This window comes from Schistocerca gregaria, chromosome 4 (genome assembly GCF_023897955.1).
Source record: "Schistocerca gregaria isolate iqSchGreg1 chromosome 4, iqSchGreg1.2, whole genome shotgun sequence".
In the NCBI taxonomy this organism is placed as follows: Eukaryota; Metazoa; Arthropoda; class Insecta; order Orthoptera; family Acrididae; genus Schistocerca; species Schistocerca gregaria.
Window position 1 is genome coordinate 679,229,410 of NC_064923.1, and position 20,629 is coordinate 679,250,038.

At 37.2% G+C, this 20,629-nt stretch overlaps 1 protein-coding gene across 2 annotated transcripts in view; it reads left to right on the forward strand.

The window, feature by feature from the left end:
• The first annotated feature begins 2,898 nt into the window (after nucleotides 1-2,898).
• Nucleotides 2,899-20,629, forward strand: part of LOC126365908 (B9 domain-containing protein 2) — a 65,601-nt gene continuing 47,870 nt past the window's right edge. The window contains exon 1 of one of the 2 annotated variants that reach the window (XM_050008632.1): nucleotides 2,899-2,968. The gene's annotated coding sequence lies outside the window, so the exon portion shown is untranslated. Of the gene's footprint in view, nucleotides 3,418-20,629 lie in introns of both variants that reach the window. The other variant, XM_050008631.1, reaches the window with a different exon arrangement.

Below are 20,629 nucleotides of genomic sequence, written 5' to 3' on the forward strand. Positions count from 1 at the left end.
GATAAAACATCAAATCTCTGACATTGCTGCGGACGGAAAAAGATCCCACAAGAACGAGACCAACAGACTGAACAGAATTGTTCAATGTAACAGAACTGCTACCCTTCTACAAATTGCTGCAGATTTCAATAGTGGGCCATTAACAAGTGTCAGTAAATGAACCATTCAACGAAACATCATCAATATGGGCTTTCGCAGCCAAAGGCCCACTCGCATACCCTTGATGACTGCACGACACAAAGCTTTACGCCTGGACCTGTCAACATCAACATTGGACTGTTGATGACTGGAAACATGTTACCTGGTCGGACGAGACTCATTTCAAATTGTATTGAGCGGATGGATGTGTACGGGTATATAGACAACCTCATGAATCCATGGACCCTGCATGTCAGCAGGGGCTGTTGAAGCTGGTGGAGGCTCTGTAAGGGCGTGGGTCGTGTGCATTTGGAGTGATATATATAAGCATCTTGTCTGATAACCTGCATCCATTCATGTCCATTTCGACGGACATGGCTAAATCCAGCAGGACAATGCGACACCTCACACATCCAGAATTATTACAGAGTGGCTCCAGGAACACTCTTCTGAGTTTAAATGTGAACAGGGACAAAGAAACGAAGGGGGAAGTTGACTGGTACAGTTTAGCACAGAGAACAACTTAACCCATTAAATCCCATCGTATGATTTATCATATGCTTGCTCTTCTCAGGTATATTTGTTTTCAGAAGCTCTTTGTCAACAACTGAAATATTTCTACTATATCCATTGTTGAAACTGACAGTAGGAGTGGAGATGAGGATTGTTTATTTTGTGGTGAAAAGCATTTATTCTAATGCTATTGACTGTGCTGCTTCTTGTCATGGACAGACGGTAAGTAATTATAAAGTTATGATGTGCAGGTTCATAATGTTGCAGATATTATTACACATTAGTAATTTGAATGCTGAAAAGAAATATATAAGCACAAATTGGAAAATAGTACTTTATCTGCTTTGTTGTGGTACTGGCTTATATCTTTACACATCAAATATTATACGGTGGGTAGTAAGGGGTCATTTTCTCACAGTTGCTCCTATTTATTTTAGATATAATTTGGAGAAGGAGAGGGACTCAGAAATGGTTCTAGACACATACGAACATGTCAGGAGCTTGCATTTGTACTTGTTCCACCAAATGATGGTGAGGACACTGATAAAGATGATGTAGGTAGTGATGCAGAACAACAATCTGCCACTGTTCCTGGTTTAGAGAAGACACATTCTTCATTGCCGCAAAGTGGAAACCTTTCTTCCGACTGTTCCTCCAGATTCTAATTGTCAGCAATAACTGACGGAACTATTGTAGCAAAGCAGGAAAAGGGACAAAAGATGGAGATTAGTAAATACTGATGACCTTGTTGAAAATGTTACATCCTTTCTCACTCAGGAGGAAAATCCTTGCTGTTCCGAATCACGGTCACGGTCCTGAGTTAGGAAAGCAAGACACTGGATAGAAGAAAGACTAAAGTCTTCACAAAAATTTGAGGTATCTTGTGATCTTACACCTAACATAACAGAACATCTCTGCACATCAGACTTGACTCCAATAGATCTTTTTAGTAAAGGTTTTGATTCTGATTCGGTTGAAATTCTAACGAGAGAGACAGTAAAATACGCTGTTCAAAGGGACACAACATACAAATAAGTCATGATGACATCTACAAATACATCGCTGTTTTGCTGTTATCTGGATATTTTAAGGTCATGCATAGACATATGTTCTGGAAGATGAGAACTGACACAATGTCCTTGTTTCGAATTCTGTCTCCAGAAATACTTTTGACAAAATTCACAGTTTCTTCCATGTCAACGATAATGACAGCATTGAAAAAGAAGATAAAGTTTGTAAGGTTCGGCCATTAATTTCACCTCTAAATAAGAAATTTCAAGACATCACAGAACCTCTAGTGTCAAACTTCTCATTGGATGAGGCCATGGGGCCTGATTATCGCCATCACATTGTGAAACCTTCTTTCTTGATGCAATAATTTACCAACAACCGTATACACGGAAAAGAAAGTTGCATACAAACTAAGGATAATGTCAAGTATGCAAAGGCTGTAGCTGAAAAAATTATAAACAATGTTTTATTTGCAGGGCAAACAGGAAACTTCGTTTCCATTCCAAACTTGTGAGACAAAATACTACAGTGATAAATAACAGTACAGGTGAAGAAATATCTCCATATTCAGAGGTAAACAATTTTGTGTACAATTTTGACCCTACAGTGTAATGTTTAATTTTTTGCATTGTGCATTTTAAAAATAAAATTTGAGTTAACAGAAATTTCCTTATGAATACTGCCTTATAATTTCCTCGAGTTTTGTGGAAGGCTGCACGTTTCTGGAATTATCTTCCCCAAAGACTGGGGCGATATCATTGCTGAGAATTTAAGATATTCATAAGATCTTCTAGCTGCAAGGAATCTTAACGTTGATGTGAGGCGCTCATGAGCTGATACTGATTGCCTCATATTTGTGTCTCTCCTTTATATTTCTGGGGTAACAATTTTTAGTAACTCCGAATAAGTTCTTTCCGTCATACGCATGTAATTATGCCAGTATTTTGGCTGAAATATTAATTCCTTCAGTAAATTTGTATGAATAACTTTTCTCTCTTTAAAGGTCAGTTTTTGGTCCTGGTTTTTCTTTTCCGAGAATTAGTATATCACGCAGCACAACTACGGTAGCCGCTAAACACAGCAGTTCAGTTTCCATTTTAAAATTGTAGCGTTAGTATGACCGGGTGAGCTCGCTCGGCAAATCGCTCTTGCGTGGCGGGATCGATTTGAATCGGGGCAAGCGACCGATTGCATGCGACAGATCGCTGCGAATTCGTCGGTCGTGTGTACTGCTCCTGTGTGGGTGCCTTTATGAACTTCAGCTGCAGCAGTAAGGGGCAGTTACCATAGCAACCAACTCAGAAATGTAAACAATTTTTTGCCGTTGTGGTATACTAAGTAACAATTACTATCAGTAACAGGAGCAGTAACAGATATGAAAAAGGAGTGAAGTGCTTAATTTGAATCCTAAAAATGAATATGCAGAAGAAAACCCTTAGTATTTTCTCCGTCATTAGAAACAGGCCTGCTAATCTGTTATAACGTGTCATGTAGCTGTATGCGCAAGTTTTAAGCTGTATACATACAGTTCGTATTCTGTGTTATCCAAGCACTTCTTCATGAAAGTTTCTCTTCCGCACTCTGAATCACCTGATCACGCGCCAGGTCCGAATGCGTTTTGTGAAAGCCAGCGGTTGTGTCAGTTGCCATAGCAACCTACTCTGGAGTATAAACAAAGATGTGGAATTGTGGAATACATCTTAACCATTCATTGTCTACCGATAATAATAGGATACGCAGACATCAGAAAATGAGGTGAGGTCCGTAATTTGAAGACTGAAAATGAGCCTTCGTCATAATTATTGGTAGTAATATTATTTGTTTGAACACAATAAACTACATCAAACTTAGCATCACAAAATAAAGTATCGGCATCATTTAGTATTATACAGCTTTTCCCATTGTGGGTTGTTATTATTATCTAGTGCATTTTGCAAATAGTCAAATTTGCTAGATCAGTAGTGGCTTAACCTTACAACGGGCTGCACCTATTTACTCGTTTTGTTGTCTTGACACCAATGTTATGTTTTTTGTCTGCTGCTACAAACTGTAACAAATATAATTTGTGAGGATTCCTTTCCAAGTGCGATTTGAAGCACCCTGTTATTCTTTTGACATAGGAGAAATCGCGCAATAAAATGAAGTATAGGTAATAACGGTCGAAAAACCAAGGTAGTCGTATGGTAAGGCAATACAAATTATATCTTATTACAGTATTAAAAATAATTGTCCATCGTAACTAGTGCAGCAAACTCAGATACGTTCAATAATACCAACCTGCCATTGGGGTGATGCTTAATTCTTTTCGCATCTCGTATCCGCAACACTTGGCGTATTGGTTGTTTTGCTTGTGCTAAATCCTAAAACCTGCCCTCGACTCCCAGCTTGGTCGGGATTTTCTTCGCTCAGGGACAGAATTCCGTGTTATCATCGATGCGCATTTCGCGAAAGTGGGCGTCAAATAAAGAGAATCGCCCTAGGCGCTCGAACTACCGCAGATGTGTTTTCTCGACCAATAATACCATACGATTATTTCATTTTGTATCTCGTGAAATGTATCAAAGAACTTCCTGAGTCTATTTTCCATTCTTACCCAACGCATCAGAAAGATTGTCGTGTTGGAAGTCCAAATGTCACGCAACTCAAAACTGGCAATACACATTCATTACCAGTTGTTCATGGAACTGTGAAGAGGGGAATACATAGATAAAATACCTAGCAACTGGAAGCTAATTTGTGAAAACTCGGATTTGCTTCAAATAAGCATTGAAGTTTATTTAAAAAATTACTGATACAGTGCTATAGTTGTCATATAGTTAATTTCATGCATTTCTAATACAACTGATTATGTAGATTAGCTTATCACTTGTTGGTAGAATATTTTTTAGATGAATTTCTTTAAATTTGTCCATGTAATCATATATTTCATTGCTGCACTATTATTTATGCGTTCATCTATGTCATTACTGTAATATTATCTATGTTGTTATCTGATTTTTTTGGTGTAATTCTTTGACATGTGGATGCCCTTTTTCATGTATCTGCTTATATATGTTAAATTGCTTGCCTCATGATCATCTACATGTGTCTATTACTGTAATAACATGACACTTTCTACATCCTAGCAATACATTTAGGTGAAAGATCCATGGAACTCGAAAATAAATAAATAAATAAATAAAATATTATTTGTTTGCAATATTTGTCGCATGTTTCCTATGTCAGTGTTCAGAGCTGACAACTGGAATTCAATTTTCTTATTTATCCACTTTATTTAGCATTCTTATATATCATTATGTACAATGGTATAGAATTTGTTATACATGAACCAGTTTTACAATTACATGTTGACAAATAAAATTTTCTAATGAACAACATGAAACCATACACTTCTAACAACAGTAAGAGTTCTGAGATATTTTTTCATTCAGTAATTCACTAAATAGAATTTTTGGCTATTGAAGAGCATTTTTTTAATGCATGACTTTTGTGTGCATTTCACCATGAAAATTGTCGCTATTTCTTGCTACATAGCTATGGAGTTGACTGCTTAAGACTAAAGTTCCCAGTGTGCTCTTAGGAAACATATACTATCATAAATGTAGACAAAATCGTTGGGTCATAATTTTTAATTCCCTGAAAAAGTTCTTACATGGTTCTTTGTGTGCCATTGCTTTGATTTTTAATATTGTTCTCTTTTGAAGTAAACATAAGTTTTTAGCTAGACTAGTATTGCCCCAAAACATGCCACATCTTAACATGTTATGTATGAGTGCAAGGTAGGAACATAATACTGTGTTAATAGTACAGGAATTTTTAAGCACTCAAAGAATATAACAAGACTGACGTAATCTGTTGTTTAAAAATAATGTATGTTTACTGCACCTTAAATGTTCATACAGGTATACGTCTAAATATTTAGTAGAGAATGTTTGCTCTGTCTCAAAGTGGCCCTGTTTTACTGGTAGATTGCTTCCTAGTTTGTTTGTTATATGGCTGAAATTTATCCAAAATGCTTTTTCTTCACAATATAATATGAAGAACAGCAGTGGACTCTCTTGATTTGCTAATACATGAACTCTACCTATATGTTGTATTCTACCTTCTGATACCTATTAGAAAAATATGATTTGAATCAGTCACATGTTACCCAATAAATCCTGTAGCAGTGTAGTTTCCTGAGCAATAAATTATAGTCAGTGACATCAAATACCTCAGACTTTCCTAAAAGCCATATAGCACTGATGTAGATCAGTAATTAATAATATCAGTTTTGTATATTGGGTAGACAGTTTGTGTGTACTTTATTATTAAAAGTGAAGTTAAAACTGTTGAGGATGACTCACTGCAGACTACCTAATTCACTAAATGTGATTTCAGCCCAATAGTGCAACTCCCCATGAAGGTTAAGACCACATTTATATAATCTGAAACAGCATTAGAGATACAAAATGTAATTAATAAATTTAAAAATAAAATGTCATGTGGTGGTGATGGGATTCCAAAGTAATGATATACAGATTTTCAGTTTTAATTATGTCAGCAAATTGTAGTTTTTTCCTTCTTTTTTGTTTTCCTGTATTCCTGTTTATTATCTCCTAAGTTTATTTTATTTTGTTACTACTTTTTCGGATACATGACTCATTGACAAACTTCGTAATTGCTATTATAACTTTCTTATAAATCAGGGTGGTGATTCTTCTGTAAAACCTGAAATTCTTAGGGAATTACATTTTAACTTGGAAAAATCAGAGAAATTTCACGGAATTCTTCGTATTGAATCTAGCATTGGAATTTAATTTCATTGAGTTTTGTAAACTACTAATTGTAAAATTATTAATATGTCAAAGTGTGTTAATTATAAGAATATTATTCCATATAAATTATTAATGTTTAAAAACAGGATTCAAATCACCTCAGCCAAGAGGAAGAAAAAAGGTTGTTATTTTGAGAAGCTCTGCCCCTCCTCCCCCCACCCTTTTCACCACACACTCATTGTTCATTATCAGGAACTACTTATGATGCCATTTTGCTCCCCATACTTGGAATTCAGAGGGATTTTTTTTCCATTTCTTTGATTTTAATTTTGAGTTGCTTAATTAGAAATGAAACATCTTAACAATACCTTATCTTCATCCAATTCTATGTCTTCATTGTTTGTTTGCACCAATTCGTTTTTGATATATTTGTTTATACATGAATTAAGTTATCATATAATTGAATTTCATGCATACTGTCAAACTCATTCTGTTAATTTCGTACATTCACTATTCTAGTTGATTTGCACTAGAGGCAAACGGTAGAAAGGTTCAGGTATGCCATGTTATTTTATTCTTGGTTAAGTTCCCTTGTTAAATAATACTATTTTTCATTTACAGTAGTATTCTTTTTATTTTATGCTGTATGAACTTATTTTCTTTCTTAAATCTAGTGTACAATTCCACCATTAAATACATTCTCATAATCTACATTTATGACCTCTTGCCACATAAGGAGAAATATTCAGTACTAATTGGTGGCTCTGACCAGTGATCTAGAGAACCACAATAAACAACATAAACAACATGATGATTATAACTTCATATCAGTGTCAGTTTGTCAAATGGTATGAACTACAGATCGATGTGTCCCTATGGCCTGGCTTTTGCTTTCACATTTGTTGGTTTTGCCAACTCCCGATTAGTCACCTTCCAACTTGAACTTGACCTTGACCTTGACCTAAGCTGTAGATCAGTCTGTCACTACAACCAGGTTTTTGTTATCACATTTTTTTGGCTTCACCAACTAACAACCCAACTGACAGTGACGTCACAACAACCATTAACATTATGTAACTGGTCAGAGCCAGTAACTGGTACTGAATATTTCACTTGACCGTTTGCTAGTTAGTTTCATGTCCCATATGTAACCTCCCCCTCACTTATCGACCTTAATGACAGTGAAAAATTAAACCGCTTGTACCTAATGGAAATTTGGGAAAAGCAATTGTCACCGAAGTTAATCTGTCGGTAAAGAGGGAGGAAAGGGTTACATCTAAATGAAAGGAAAAATGCAAATGCAATTGGTGGGATTTAATTTTGATAAAAGGGTTATATTTATAAAGAAAGTAAATGTGTGGTTGTCATGTTAACAATTAGTTGGCGTTAATTAGATATTTGAGATTTGGGGAAAATTACGGTCGCCAGTCCTATGGTTAACTACTATAATAACTGAAAATGAAAGATTAATGCACATATAATTAGCACAAAAAGCGTGGCAACTGGAGGTTGACACGTGCTGTGTGAAAACTGAATGTTTGTCAGAAGTAATAAATTTCGCTACCCTCTGACTTAATTTAGCAAAACAATTAATAAAACTGGAAAATTGAAAGTTAATTTAGTGACTGAAATTAATAGTGAGATTTGCTTCTGAAGCACTACAAAATTCAGTAAAATAATGTTAGTCTTGGGCTACCTCAACAATCATTTCAAAAGCTACTTGAAACTACGCAACTTAGAAATAAGAGATTTAACTTTGAACTTGAATTAAATGATTCTGGACAATTAACAATAGTAACATTTAGTATTTACCAAGCTGAGCTGCAGTCACAGGTAAGCTAAAATATGCTAACAAAACTCGCACTCTTAATTTGTGCTTGTGTAATCTAAATATTGTAGCCAACTATGAATACCTTAACTGAACTTTGAAATTGAAGCAGTGAAATGGAATGATATTACTTTAATGCTGGCGTCTAAATTCCGACACTCTGGTTCATTTCGGAAAAGGGCCCTGCTTGGTAATGCAATTGGGACAATGAGTAACAAAGGTTCATGCTAAGTTGCTGTCATTTTGTGATACAACGATTTTAAAAACTGAGGTCTGCCATACAGTTCTAAAACTTTACGTGCTTCCAGTCTTCCTTGTTGGTTGATTGAAGGATTGAAGTTGTTGGTCGAGGAGGTGGCGAGAGTCACTCATTGTCGGCTGTCGCTGTTGCAGAAGCTGGATGTTGGCGCACCTTCTTCTCGACACTGTCGCCAGGTGAACCGGGCTCTTGATGTGCGCCAGCTAATGCTTCCCGTCCGCGACACCGTGTCAGAAACTATCATAGCAAGTCGAGCACAATTACATGCTTCCAAACCCCGAAAGTGCAGCAACTCGCGGGAGCGTCACACAACACACCTGCTCATCTGCACTACCCGAGCCAGACTCTCCCTGCTCTGCCCGCGCTCCACAAGTCAGAGTTAACACTACCAAAGATCTTAAACTCTTTGGTTCTCCACACAAACTATCGGTGTATTTGTTCGATAGCATAGTTTTCCCTAGGCAAGACCCAGCATAAAATTATATATATATATATATATATATATATATATATATATATATATATATATATATATATATATATATATATATATATATATATATATAGAAAGAAACTTCCCCATGGGAAAAATATATTAAAAACAAAGATTCCAAGACTTACCAAGCGGGAAAGCGCCGGCAGACAGGCACATGAACAAAACACACAAACACACACACAGAATTACTAGCTTTTGCAACCGATGGTTGCTTCTTCAGGAAGGAGAGGGAAAGACGAAAGGATGTGGGTTTTAAGGGAGAGGGTAAGGAGTCATTCCAATCCCGGGAGCGGAAAGACTTCCCTTAGGGGAAAAAAAGGACAGGTGTACACTCGCACACACACACATATCCATCCGCACATACACAGACACTGAGGTAACAAAGCAAGGAAAAAAAATTATAGTACAATAGATGGAAATAGGAGGATATGCATTTCCGGCGTTACACATAGATCATTTGAATGATTTTTTTTATTGAAATGATGTGGAATGAATCAGTTTATAGGACATGTATACATGATTAGAATTAACATTAATGGACTGATTCTTTTTTAGACCTACTCATGCAGCAACACTTAAAATCAAGGTGTCCCATTCCCTTCCTTAGGTTACCAGTTTTGTCATGTTACAAGTACTTGATACTCACCTCAGTGTATGTTTACCAACTCCAGTATTGCAACAGAGTCTCCAACAACCCTGCCCAGGGTTCACTGACCTGCCAGTGTCTGATGAGTTGACACATGACCATCTGTAAAGGAAGGAAGATTAGGGCTAGGTCAAAAACCCTAACTCGGGATCACCAGATGGGGATTTGAACTTTCATCCTCTTGAATGCGAGTACAATGCGCTGACCACTGCGCCACCTCTCTGCCTCTCTGAGTGAACACTGGGCTAATGAGAATGAGCTTGCAGTTGCCAAATTTTACAATTTCAGTATAGTAGATGGTGGTTGTTAGTGTTTAATGTCCTGTCGACAACGAGGTCATTAGAGACAGAGCGCAAGCTCGGATTAGGGAAGGATTGGGAAGGAAATCTGCCGTGCCCTTTCAAAGGAACCATCCTGACATTTGCCTGAAACGATTTAGGGAAATCACGGAAAACCTAAATCTTAATGGCTGGAGACGGGATTGAACCGTCGTCCTCCCGAATGCGAGTCCAGTGTTTGTATAGTAAATAGCTACTGTAGGGAAGAGCACATTAGAGATGGTGTGGCAATTTATTTCAACCAGTCACTCAACTGTACAATAACCAAACTAGACCTATATTCCTTGTGCGATGAACAACATTTTGAAGTTACGGGTATAATAATCAATAGTCATAAGCTAATAGTAGTATCCATGTACAGATCATGAAAGGGAAGCATTAACATATTTTTAGAAAAAATGGACATGCTACTGAGTGAATTAAGTAATATTGAATGGCTACACTATGATATTGCAATAGGAGATGAATTGAATACTGATGTTACTAAATGTAAGGGTAGTGTTGCAGATCTGACAAACTTACTAAGACAATACCAATTTACATCATATCAATTACAGGCCCACAAGAAACAAAGCAGGTTTAGATAACATCTTTGTAAACTTCAAGACCATGAAAACACATGCAAAGTTGTAGTGTTCCCATTCACTGACCATGACTCCGTATCCCTAAATTATGCAAGTAAAATTCCCCTCAATAGGAGCAATGCAAACAGCCCTGTCCCAACAGTTGTGATTACCAGACCTGAAACAGAGGATAAAATTAACACATTTCGTAATTCCCTTGCTGACAGAGACTGGTTTGACCATTGTAGTGTTGATGGACATTACACACCAAGTAATGACCTGCCAGCCAAAATAATATTTGATAGATATTAATGCATTCTTGACTGTATTTAACCATAGTATTCCCATAAAGAAACTCAAAATAATGGACAGCAGTCACAAATCCAGATCTCAAAACAGACAAAATATCTGGTACACTAAACTGCTGGCAGATCTAAAGAAACAAGTTTTGTTACTGTACAACATATACAATAGTATGAAGTCTGACTATGCCAAATCAGCCTATGTGTAACGCAGGAATGAATACAAAAAGCCATCCTGCAAGCCAAAAAAACCTATAATGCCAACAGCATACATAATTCCACCAATAAATGCAAAACCGCTTGGAAAGTATTTAACAGTGCTGCCACAGATACTAAAAAAGACAAAATTAATATCCCACCTCAAACACTCAATGAGTTTTTTTTATTAATTCAGTGAAAGAAATAGGAGACACAATTATCAAACCAGACATTAGTCCATCAGAGTTACTCTCCCAAAATTGGGATAGACAGTCACTAAATACAAGCATGCTAACCTTCTCCGAAGTATCTCCTAGATTTGTACAAGGGGTCAGAAAACAACTGAAATCATCTGAGAGCTTAGATATATATGGCATATCATGCAACCTGCTAAAAAAAGTGTGTGATTGCGTTCTGTATCCTTCAACCCATTGCATAAACAAGTGCTTACTTGAGGGATATTTTCCTGATGAGTTAAAACTGTCTAGGATTGTTCCAGTATACAAAAAGGGAGATAAAGACTATCCATCTAGTTACAGGCCTATTTCAATAGTACCCTCATTCTCCAAGGTAATAGAATGCATCATGTACCAACAATTATCATCTCACTTTGAGAATCTAGGAATAATTAATGCTACACAATACAGGTTTAGGAAGAATCTGTCGACCATTGATGACATCAACACAGTAGTCAGTTATATCCTCCAAGTTTTTGAGAACAAAGGCTTTGCTCAGGCCTCACTCTGTGACCTAAACAAGGCCCTCGACTGTGTTGAGCACACGCCACTACTAGAGAAACTAGAATTCTACGGCATCAAAGGAAACAATCTCAGACTATTAAAAGCTTATCTCAACAACTGTAAACAGGTAGTTTGTGTTGGTAAGGAAATGTCAAACATAGAAAATGTTAAAATAGATGTGCCTCAGGGATCTGTACTGGGCCGTTTCCTGTTTCTGATGATGATCAGTGACCTCCCCTCTTTTATTAGATCCACCACTGTATTGTATGCAGATGATACGACTTTTCTTCATAACAGTAACAATCTTAAAACCTGTGCTGAAAATACACTCACTCACACAGCATATTGGTTCAGAGCAAATGGTTTCCTGCTAAATGAAAATAAAACTCAGCACATAATCTTCACTCTAAGAGACAAGCCACTATCTGATGACCCTAGTTTTGTTAAATTCATGGTAGTTTATTTAGACAAAAAGTTATCCTGTAAACTATATTAGTAGTAAGCTATCTAGAGTAATTTATTTATTAAGACAACTCAGAAACTGTGTACCTGAAACGTACATCAGATCATCTTATTTTGCATTTTTCCAAAGTATAATATCCTATGGCATTATCTTGTGGGGTAACTGTGGTCATATACATGACATCCTAATATTGCAGAAGAAAGCCATTAGGATAATTACAAATTCTTCACATAAGGCTCACTGCAAACCCTTATTTACTAAACAAAAAATTAAGACAGTAATAAACCTCTATATATACAATGTCTTAATCTTTACGAAGGAGAACCTACAAGATGTGAAACAGAGAGAAAATGTACATTGTTACAACACAAGAAGCATCAAACACATATACACACCTTACTACAGACTATCAAAATCAATAAATAGCTATGAAGTCACAGGGCACAAACTATTTAATAAGCTGGCACATGCTGTACAGAATCTTCCTGAACGTACATTCAAAGAAAGACTGCATGAATGGTTTATTGCCCACCAGTCCTATGATATCAATGAATTCTTCAACTGTAAAATGCTGTAATCCAACAGATGACCCACTGTACATTTATTGTAATATAAGCTAAAATATTTCAGTAGTCAATACCTTATCACACTGTATTATAAATTGTATCTTCATTTGATGTTGTCAATTTCTGTAATGGCATAAAGACAATAAAATCTTTATTATTATTATTATTATTATTATTATTATTGGTAACATGGGTAAATATTAGTAGTGTAGTGCTCATAGCAGTTGTGCTTCTAAATCTCAATACGCCAGTCTTGTCATGTAGTAGTCAGTCTTCCTTGTATGATCCATAATACAAGTAGTCAAGAAAGTAGCAGTCTTTGATTCCTCATGATGTCTACACTGCAGTTAGATAAACAGCCCATCCATATTTCTTCTCCAGAAAGTGAACTATCAAGATGATTCCTTCATGGATATTTAACATCAGCGTAATACAAACATATGGATCCAGCTTTGGAATATATCCTTATATGCCCCCTAATCCTCACCAAGGTGCGACTAAGGGGGCTTCCTCCCTAGTTCTTACCAGATTACCTTTTGCATCCAGAGTGAAGAGATTAGCCCCTTTATTGATAGCTGTTAAAAGTTATACATCCTTAGTTATGGACCTTTTGCTCTACCTTTACTGTGCTTTTGTATTGTAGAATAGTTCTCTAATCACTACCTATTGAAGCAATGAAAAACAACAGGTTATGGGCCTAGTACATCCACATTGCTGGTAGCATGCAAAACAATCAAAGACAAGCACAATGTGTGTCCAGAAAGTAGTGCAATGTTTTTAACCAATGCTTTCATTTTAGATATCATTACAAATGTTTAATATTCTTTGAAGTAACTCCCTTGGGCATGTACATATTTTTTCGAGTGGCTGTGCCACGCATGATACACATCCTGGAAGGCTGCAATTGGGGGTGTTGGCAAGAGCCCTTGACAGGCACCTTGGACAGCTTCATTGACCCAAAATGGATTCCTTTCAGGGTGGTCTTGATGCTTGGGCAGAGAGAAAATTCACCCAGAGCCATGTCAGAACTGTGGGGACATTGGGGCTGCAATCCCAAGTTGTCATTTGCCAGGTGCTTACGAAAGTGCAGAGCAGTGTAGCCTGGAGTGTTGTCTTCGTGGAGCTCTCCTTTCTCACTCGGAAAACTGATTTTCGCAGTTCTTTCAGCACGTCAAAGTAATGGACAGTATTCATGGTTTGGCCTGGAGCAAGCTCTCTGTGCATTGTGCCTTTGGCACTGAAAAGGACAATCAACATTATTTTCACTTTTGACTTGCTTAGTCTTGCTTTTTTCAGATGAGGATCCCAAGGTGTACCACTTGCAGTTTTATCATTTTGTTTCTAGGTCATACTTGAAACACCATGCTGCTGGTAATAACACTTTCTATGTGTTCAATAAGTTCACTCATGACAGTCACCTGGTGATTCTCCTGATCATCCATCTAAAGCTTGGGAACCAACTTCAGCTTGCATACACCTTCCTCATGTGCGATTTATTTTTCACCAGTTTGTGCACAATTGTTTTGGGAATGTTGAAAGTTTCTGCAATCATGTGGACACTAAGCCACCAGTCAGCATTTAACAAATCACACACACAGGCCAAATCGCTATTGGTTATATTGGCTGATGGCCGTTCAGCGTATGATTTGTCAACTACCTCTTCCCAGCTTTCCTTAAATGCTTTCAACTATTGCAAAAGCTGCACAATCAAATTCATGAGATTTGCTGTTTCAAGAAAAACTTTATTGCATAACATACCTGTAGCTTAAGTGATGATTCAGTCACATTTTGTGACACTGGCAATAAACAGAGGTGCACAATGTTCCAAGTGCAAGGAGCAGACTGGCGAAGGCATTGCTTTGAAGCTGAGAGCCCCCTGTCATAATCGAACCTATCAGAACTCACTACAGCCACTTTAAGTACCGACACAAATGCAATTACTTTCTGGACCCATGTTATAGGTATGTTTTGTTACATCAAGAAAATTTGTTTCAAGACACTAATACAGAATGTGAATGCTATTACTTCCTCAAGTGCTAACTCTGTGCTATTAACTGAGAACCTAAAAGGAAGAGGAAAATCCAGCAGGTTGTGACAATACCTGGAGATTAAGTATGGCTTTTAATTTGACATTGTGTGCTAAGACTGAAAGCAAACCCAACAATCACCCTCGGGCCGGACAAGCATGCAACTTAGAAAACTATGTGACTCAGTAGGGTTTTGATTGCTTATTGTCACCTTTGGCCCAAACAACATAAATCTCACGTGACATGCAGAATAGTTTGTCAAATATTAAAACTTTATAACTAAGCTGCTGTGCAAATAAGAAGACCTGCCGGCTGGAGTGGCTGAGCGGTTCCAGGCACTACAGTCTGGAACCGCGCGACCGCTATGGTTGCAGGTTCGAATCCTGCCTCGGGCATGGATGTGTGTGATGTCCTTAGGTTAGTTAGGTTTAAGTAGTTCTTAGTTCTAGGGGACTCATGACCACAACAGTTAAGTCCCATAGTGCTCAGAGCCATTTGAACCATTTGAACCAAATATGAAGTTATGTAATAATGATAAAGGTAAATGTATCCCAGGGGATAAATAATGTTGGTGAAATGCACTGAATCACATATTAACTTGCAGTGTTTATTTCAAGTAAGACAGAAAACCTCCAAACAAATCATGTATGAACTGTGGCCATAGGATTCTACTATGAATATGAGTTTCTCAGTCACTATTGAAAACTAATAAACAATGAGTAGCAAGCAGATTGATAGGTAATTTTCAGTGCACTATTTAGCATTAAAGTTTGTACCCCAAATAAGTGACTGTAATGATCAACAGCTGTGTCTGAAAAGTTCTACTCACACTCTCAGATGTACCATTATCAAAGTCTATCACTACCAAAAGTACTATCATTCACACATGGAACTTTTAAAAGTTCAGTCTGATAACAGAAATTTATGCAAAGTCCACAAAGTGGAGATACAAAGCACTCTAAATACATGTGACATTCTGACCACCCAACATCTCATCAGTTTTACCATGAACCAACAGTGAAGCACCTCAGCAAATGATATAGACCAAAAAGTCTCAGGGCTCAGCCTGCTTGCTTATTTAAAACCTGGGCCACCTGACTTACTGTTGTATACAACACACGTTTCCCTTGGCCACAATATTGTAAGGTTTACAGCTTTTTCATATTCTATTTAATTTATGTATATATAATAGACACACTCATAAATTCTTACATATCTACATGTTCACTATTGAAATAGGTTTTGACAAAAATTACAGAAATTACACTTGTACTGAGCTCAAGTTAAATGTGTGATACCTTTGCGTGCTGTTACAGTACCATATTGGTCAACCCAAACACTGTTCACTGTAGCCTGTCACCAATCTTATTTAATGTAAATTTAAGTCATTTGAGTAAAAACTGGAGATAGGAAGTAAATTTGGGTTGAAAGATTAATAGAAATAAGTATGGTATACTTATGCATGCAGATGATGTTACCATTTTGGAAGAAAGTGAAGATAAACTACTTTAAGCAGTTTGTTAATTACATCAATTAGGAAAAAAAGAATATAACCTCCAAATATCAACAAAGAGAACTAAAATTGTGACTCATCATGGGAAATACTCCACCCAGCCAAAAACAGTAACACACCACTTAAGCAGGTCTCCAGCATTAATTTTTTAGGATGCAACTTAAGTTATTGTGAACAAGGACATAGAAAGTAAGGTTAACAAATATTAGTCAGTGTGTGAAATGAAGAACAAACCATTCCAGAACAATATTTAAATTTTATAAAACAATGGGTACAGCTGTATTCCTGTATGGAACTGAGCCGTGGATCCCTAAAAGACTTGATAAAAGCAAACTACAAGCAACAGAAACAAGATTTCTTAGAAAGGTGAGAGGAGTTACCAGGGAAGAACATATAAGAAATGGAGATATTTATTATGTTGATGTGAAGACCGAACAAATAAAATGTTATGGAAAAATTACTTACAAACAATGAATGCAGAACGAATCCCACATCTGGCCAATCTGCATCAGCCAAGAGGAGAGAGGGGCATAAGAAGACCCAGAATGAAGTGGAAGTGAAAAGTGAAGACAGAACAAACACAAGTGCCTAAGCCTTGAAATGCAGAAGAAGAACAAAATCTATTTGCACTAATAGCTACTGCATGGTACTTATTGGAAATGGAACATGCTGCTGCTAATAATTTATCCAGATGTGGAGAACTCTGTTTTGGAAAATTTTTCAACAAGAATAAATAATAATTTGTTTATAAAATAGAAAGAAACTTCCACATGGGAAAAATATATTAAAAACAAAGATTCCAAGACTTACCAAGCGGGAAAGTGCCGGTAGACAGGCACAATGAATAAAACACACACACAGAATTTGAGCTTTCGCAACCGGCAGCTGCTTCGTCAGGAAAGAGGGAAGGAAAAGGAAAGATGAAAGGATGTGGGTTTTAAGGGAGAGGGTAACCCAGGATTGGAATGACTTCTTACCCTCTCCCTTAAAACCCACATCCTTTGATCTTTCCTTTTGCTTCCCTCTTCCCTGACGAAGCAGCCACCGGTTGCGAAAGCTCGAAATTTTGTGTGTGGGTGTTTGTGTGTTATTTTATTGTGCCTGTCTACTGGCGCTTTCCCGCTTGGTAAGTCTTGGAATCTTTGTTTTTAATAACTTGTTTAATAATTTATATGTGTAATATTGTATCACCACTGTTGCTCGCCATGTAACGTCAGTTCCTTTCTGTTGGTGTGCCATACTTGTCCTTAACTTGTCTGTAAACAGCAGTAACAATTATGAATAACAAATGTTTCAAAAATAATAGTTCTTAATACATAAGTTGTACCATCTTGGCGTGAATTTTTTTGGAGTCCAGAGCTTCTGACAATTTTTTTTAAAAAAAGAAAAACTCTTCGGATACTCCGTAGTAATTTTAACAGTTTGTTTAAATTTATCGTACTTTCAGCCTAATATTTCAGGCGTCAGTTCATGATGGCTTCCATTCTTCACTCACACTGGTCAAGCTGGTACCTGGAACACTGTCGCTTAATGGCTTGCTGCTTGTCACCTCATGTCTAACAAGCCTTCCCCTCATCACACACCAACTCCTTGGTCCGACTGTGTTTAACAATCTGCCAGCTTTTGAAGCTCAACTGATTTGCAACACAAACAATCATAACAATGCATAACATATCTGATCAGAGATGAATCTGAAATTATTACCAAAAAGGCTGAAATAATTTTGGCAGTTGAGCCTTCTATTAATGTGTACCTACAGAAGACTCCGGTGGTGAAAGAAGTATGGAGTAAACTGAAAGAAGTCTATGAAGACTCATTAATGAGTTAAAGGAATCAGACCTAAAAAACATTGATGTGCAAGATGGCTCAAGGGAAGCCAGGTCCAACAATTGCATCTCACAAAAATGAGGTTCAGTCAGAATGAAAGAAGACTGTGAACCATCTCAACAAATTTGACTCCTCAGAAGATCTTTCTGAATACCAAGACAAAAGAAGATGGATTGTTAGGTGTCCTGTCATACTAAAGATGGACAAGTATCAGAATTGTCAACTTTGGATGAAGCATTCTAATCTAAGGACTCAGACACATGGCTTCATGCAACTTAAGAAGAATTAAACTCACATGCAGAGAATAAGATGTGCAAATCAGCAAGCCAACCTAAAGACAAAAAAGCTTTTGATGCAAAGTGGGTTTTAAAGACAAAAACAGACTTACAAGGGAAAATAATTTACAATAAGCTTGTCTGACAGTTGAGGGATGCGCCCAAGTCTTACTTACTGGTGATGTGATACAGTTCAGATATTTGTGCATGCTAGCTGCTAGATATAACTTGGACATTGATCACTTTGGTGTAGTTACAGATTTTTTGTAAGATGACTTGAAAGAACAATTTTATATTAAAATTCCCATGGTTGATTATATAATGAAAATAATAAAAGACAAAAATATTAAAAGACTCAAGAAAGCAGTCTGTTTGCTAGAAAATCAAATCGGATAAAGCTCTAGTAAGTTTAAATTCCAGCAGGTCTACAGCTGACTCCTGCATTTATCAGAAAAATCAAGCAAGAGACATATTCATCAGTGAAGTTTAGACAGGTAACATACTGATCTTTTTATGTAACAGTCAGAAGAAAAAAAAAAGAGAGAAAAAATAAGGAACAATTTGAACTAAAGAACTTTGGAGAAGTATATAATTGCCTGGGGATCCGAATAAAGAGAGACTGCAGATGTGGACTTGTATGAATGGACCAGTCCCATTATACAGGGTGAGCACAAAGTCTTGCCCTGATTTTAACAATTTATTACAGAATAACGATTTGACATAATAATTTACATTTGAGGCCATTACATAGGTTAGTGTTACTGTGCTCCCTTGGTAGCTCGGAGAATGTCGATATGGTATTCTAGTTCCCACCAGGTGTTATGCAACATGTGTTCTGTCACACACCACCTTGTATCCTAGCCTTCAGCTCGCTGATATCAACAACTGGAGTGAGGAAGACTCTGTCCTTGTTATAGCCCCAGAAAAAAAGTCAAGGGGCTTAATGTCTGGAGAGCGAGGTGGTCAGGGTGTTGGACTGTTCCTTCCAATCTACCAATCTGGAAATGTTTCATCCAGGAAATCACGCACTATCAAAGCCTAATGGGGGAGGGGGGGGTGCTCCATCTTGCTGGAAAATTATCCATGGTTGATATTCTTCTAACTGTGGGGCAATGAACTGTTGCAAAACATCTAAGCAAATGTCAGTGGTAATGGATTTTTCCATGAAGAAAAACGGTCCAAAAACCGTGTTATACATGAGGCTGCACCAAACATTCACTTTTCCACTGTCTCGCTGTAACTGTACAGTAGCATGTGGAGACTCTGAACCCCATATACGGACATTATGCCTAATTACCATTCCACTGACATTAAAGGTGGATTCATCGGTAAAGCATATGCAACTTAAGTAATCATTAGCACCATCAATCCTGTTGAGAATCTCAGTTACAAATTCATCATGTGTCAGCAAATCATTTGGTTGCAAGGCCTGTACAATTTGCACTTTGTAAGCATGCAACCTAAGCCGTTAATGAAGAGTCTTCACCACACTTGCTTGTGGTATTTGAAGTTCACATGTTGCTTCACGAGTTGATTTAGATGGACGCCGTTGAAATGATTATGAAACACAATCAACAGTTGCATCACTTACACAAGGCCTGCCACTTTGAGGACGATCTTCAATGCTGCCTGTTTCTTTGCATACCGTTGCTTTATTAATTTAACATCAGGAGGGCTGTGTGCATAATAAGCCTGAAATTTACGCTGAACACTGATGGGCGATTTCATTTCATGAAACCAAAGCACACATTACACTTTCTCGTGCTTCAACGCCATTTTGCCAGCAACTAATGTGACCTAACAGACCGCGTCGGTGTTGTGGAGCATTGGCGTGTCTATTGGTACAACAACTAGTAAGACTAATGTATGTAATGCCACCAAATGTGACTTACTATGTCAAGTGGTTATTCTGTTATAAATTTTTACAATCTGTCAATCTGGGCAAGTCTTTGTTCTCACCCTGTATAAATCAGTAACATAGTACTCATTGTTATATTGTCTTACTTTCCTCTAACCAAGGAAGTGTGTGTAACTATAAATAGAAAGCAACAGTTTATGTTACTGATCCATAAGGCAGTGAAACACCACTTTTAGCCTTGGCATATTGCATTTTAACTATACCAGTGCTGTCTACATCCCTGTGATAGCACTAGCTGGGATGGAGCAAGT